Source organism: Penaeus japonicus, unplaced genomic scaffold, assembly GCF_977035675.1.
Source record: "Penaeus japonicus unplaced genomic scaffold, GWHDUDI00000001_assembly GWHDUDI00000002, whole genome shotgun sequence".
NCBI classification, from domain to species: Eukaryota; Metazoa; Arthropoda; class Malacostraca; order Decapoda; family Penaeidae; genus Penaeus; species Penaeus japonicus.
This window is the reverse complement of record NW_028234404.1, coordinates 25,356,084-25,360,407: the sequence shown is the minus strand read 5'-3', so window position 1 is coordinate 25,360,407 and position 4,324 is coordinate 25,356,084.

Genomic DNA, 4,324 nt, shown 5'->3' with positions numbered 1-4,324 from the left:
AGTTTGCCATCCAACAAACTTTCAAAGTCCTATCTTCATTCTAAGTTATTGTAGGAAGCCGAATGTAAAAGTACCCAACAAGTTGTTCTGAGCCTCATTCGTGCTAATTAGTAGTTGCTTTATTAGTTTCGTTATAACGAACTCTTATATGTATCGGTTATGATCATATTAATGAAATAAGTAGTAATCTGACGCATATGACCAAAAGTTGATAATTCTGGCTGTAGTTTAACATATCTAAAGAAAAAATATTAATACCTCCTCCCTGTCCGGCTTATAGTGAGCGCCTATGACAGTACAGAAGTGGTAAACATGATAAAATGTACAGCCACGTGGGGCTACTGCCTTGGTATTTACGCCTTGTTGCGATAACATGGGGCAGTGGGCAATATCGAGATCTTCACCAATTTTAGTCAGATGTGTCATAACACAACCAAAAATTATGATATTCCCCCATTTATTTTGTCATAATACACTCGTAAAATTATGGAGTGGATAGTGGAATTATTTATTAATTTTGAAAAAAAAAGGAATCTGTAGAGTTTGCAGCAGCGACAGGAGGCAGCGCATGCAGCATGAGATGTTGCGTGGTGCTTGTCTTACAAAATTAACTACACTCCAGATGGCAAAACTGGAATGTGAAAGGGACAGAAATGGACAGAAAGTCTGCCAAAAAGATGTCCAAGAGGAGGAAGATGCAAATCGAAAAAAATGTTTATTCACCTGTAGGGGACACGGAGCAGAATGTGACGAACAAAACTTTGAAGTAGTTTTTCTCATTTACACACATTTCTTTTATACAGAACTGAATGCGGTTCATATCAATGAACGTATTTCTATAAATAATTTATTATCTATAACGTAATTATATAGCCTTCAGTTATTTGGCTTTACACTTTCTGATTAAGGGAAGGTAACAAAAAAATGTCATTTTTACTTGAGTATACCCTGAAAAGTTACAAAATCCGCTCTGAATAAACCTTTTCCCCTATTCCTTTTTCACTTTTTTCTGCAAATTATATTCTACAATGCTAGGCTCACATTTAAGCGGATTCAGTTTTCAGTTGATATGAAATTTACATTTTTTTTTTTTTTCATTTTTAAGTTGCTGATTCATTTCTGGTATCAACGTAAGTTACTCGTACTGGTCTACTTTGTAAATAAAATCAAAGTTCTACCTTGATTTTCATTGTATACCTCAAGAGTAACCCTGACTCGGGGTCATAAAGTGTTTTGGAATAGATCATGGTTACAATGCCTTTGGCACTCGGTTTGGTTGGAGATGGTTAATTTTTTTTTTTTTTTTTTTTTTTTTTTTTTTTTTTTTTTTTTTTTTTTTTTTTTTAGAGTGATAGGTTTTCCAGTATCCAAGTTCAGTAAAACAGACTGATAGAGAATCTTAGTTCGAAAAGATTCCTTGACGGAACCGAAATACACGACTTATATGACGTTCTTTTTGTGGCTGTTTCATTTTAATAATTCCCGTATATTCCAAAAAACTACAGCGAAGGCCACGCTTCTACCTTTTCAGCGAGGCTGACTTCTCTAGAGATCATGGGAGATTACCTCAGAATCAGGTCAGCCCTCGCTATGTACAAACAGCACTCTTTGCCTTTGACCTAAGCCGGGTCAGACCGGCCTTAGATCTTGGCCTACCTTTGTCGTGTTCTCCCATGGCAGAACTTTATTTAGTAAAGATATTAAGTTATCGCTCAGAGGATCCTATAATAGCGTAGCACATTTCATGGTATACCATGGTTAAAATGTGTCCTTACTTCATTCTGCAGACGATTAATAGCCACGTTTTTCCTGTAGTAATTGCATGGGGTTTCAGCTGGGGCATCTGTAAAGCTTGTACTAATCCCAGGAGTCAGCAGTGCTTGACTGCAATTTTCTATCAATTGAACATTTTTTTACAATAAGAAGTGTTATCATAATTATATTTGAGTATAGCCCTTGTGCCTTTTGCCTTGTTCTAGAGTCAGGATCTTATAACCAAATATAAATCTTAATGTAATATTTTGGTTTAAGCTTGATTTACATTATCATTGGCATATAAAGTTCAACAATGCCACCCAACCTCCGTTGTCACTCAAAGCCTCTATTGCTTCTCGGTTTTAATACAATGTAGGCTTCACCGCTTTTAAAACACTCGATGCTCTAGCTGAATGTGAGAGAAAGATAAACGCTTCATTCAGAGAACCGATAAACATTGTTTATAGTTTTATAGTTAGCTGGCTCAAATAAAGTAATCAGTCCTCTAATAGTCCTTCAGGTGATTGTTGCTCTTTTTATCTAGGGAGGGAGGGTTTTCATAGCTCCTCACCCCTGCATGTTTCTCACTTACTTTGCTTACATATTTAGATATGTATCTCTTCTCTTTCCAGCTGGCAAATGCAGAGGATCCTGTATCTAGGCCATCTCTTAGGTACGCAGAGCCAGGTGCCAATTTACAATTGTGGACAAATGATAAAATGTACTTTGCATATTACCATGGCATCTTTTCCTGTCTTCCAAACAAACAACGATTTCATGCGATATTCAGATTAGAATTTTTCTTTGCCTGAGTATCGCTTATTGCGTACACGTTCAACACGTAGCGAATATTTAACATTTGTAATTCAAGACTTTTTCTTCAGAGTTCATCTCGGTCATTCATGAACTAAACCCTAAAATCATCGAATCTGGTTCAGCCGTCTTTTCCCAAAGGATATCTTGGGATGTAAGGGGTTGACAGTCACATGACATGGATCTGCGGAAACTCGTGCCATACTATATCCGCTAGATCTTCACACCACATTTCTTGGGACCACACCATTCATCCTATCGTAGCCCTGTTTCAACGCGGGTTCTTTGTCATTCTCGCTCGGCGGAACGGTAGTCTAAATGAACGGTATTAGATTACTTTATCGTCTCCTCTGAGAGAGACTCATTAAGAAGAGGTGGCATCTTCTACTAGGACATAGTAAAGTATCTGTCAGTTATATTGGAAGCATGGAATTACTCTTTGTATGGTGAAGAGTTTGTTGCATCTAGCGCTCAGTGTTTCAGTTTGTTCTTTAACACTTTAGATAATGCTGTTTATTACTGAATGTCCACTGTGGGTTCATCTTTAGTTTGATGTGAACCCCAAGTAATGAGCTTGCGGTTAAAGCAAGACCTGCACGTTTTCCCTTGCATACAGTGCATTACATATTAATCTCGATATCTCTTTGACGGTTAAAGATCCTTCCACTGGGATAGCAGGTTACCCGAGTTCTGGATTTCTGTGGCAACGAGAGATTCGTTGCTTTATTCTTCCTTGAAAAGAACTTTGTATTAGTTAAGATTATGATGGAAAAGAATTTCAATTGTTGCATCTTAGGAAAGATTCCCATATGAGACTCGCTTGATAACAGAGGCTTTTCCTCACAATTTTCCTCCATCAATTTCCTTTTTTCCGCATCACCGAGTAGCCCAACACTCAGCGAAGGCTCTCTTCTCCGCTCAGGTGGTGTTTCTGATGACTAAGAGTCGAAGGTCAAATCCATTAGAACCATATTCTGCATCTTTGATGATGTCATCAGTTCCTTCATTTATAGAAGGGGCTGCGATCTTCCAGCTTATCCTTATTCCCGCGCCCGACTCCGTAGTCAGTCACATGAAAGATTTCCTTACAACAAAGGTGTTCGTTGCTGCTGTATATGATTTTCCCTCGGCGCTTGAAGTTCACGCACATTTGCTGTCACTTACAGATGTTTTCCTTTATTTCCATCCGTATACTCGTGTACATGAAACCCGTAATTATCATACTCACTGAGTTAGCACTTACATAGCTAGCAAATCTCCATGCAACATCACCTACACTGTCCCATTCAATGCTTACATTTGACTTTCTGCATTACTCATATTGGTTTGGTAAACTTTCACTTGTTTGCAATTGTTCTTAGTTGGGTGAACCCGATTTTAAAAATGTTTTGATTGTAATGAGGACCAAAGACAGATACAACCGAGTTATATTCATTTGAGATATAGCCTGTTCTGCTGTTGTTATTGATAATTTCTGTTACTGTCACTGTTATCATATCATTACATGGTATTGATATATTTGCACGTACACTGTTCGGTAAATCTATTACTATATCATATCATATTGTACTCACTTGTATCACAATTTCTTACCAGAAATCATATGTGAAAAAACAAAATATCTTATCACGCAGATATGTGTATCGCTGCTTCGCTTGTTTATCAAATCCTGTCACGCAGGCATATCAGTGCCGTGTTGTTCTTTCCGTTCTGCAGAAGTTTACAGTGGTTAGCATTTCTTTCTTCACCTCTCTCT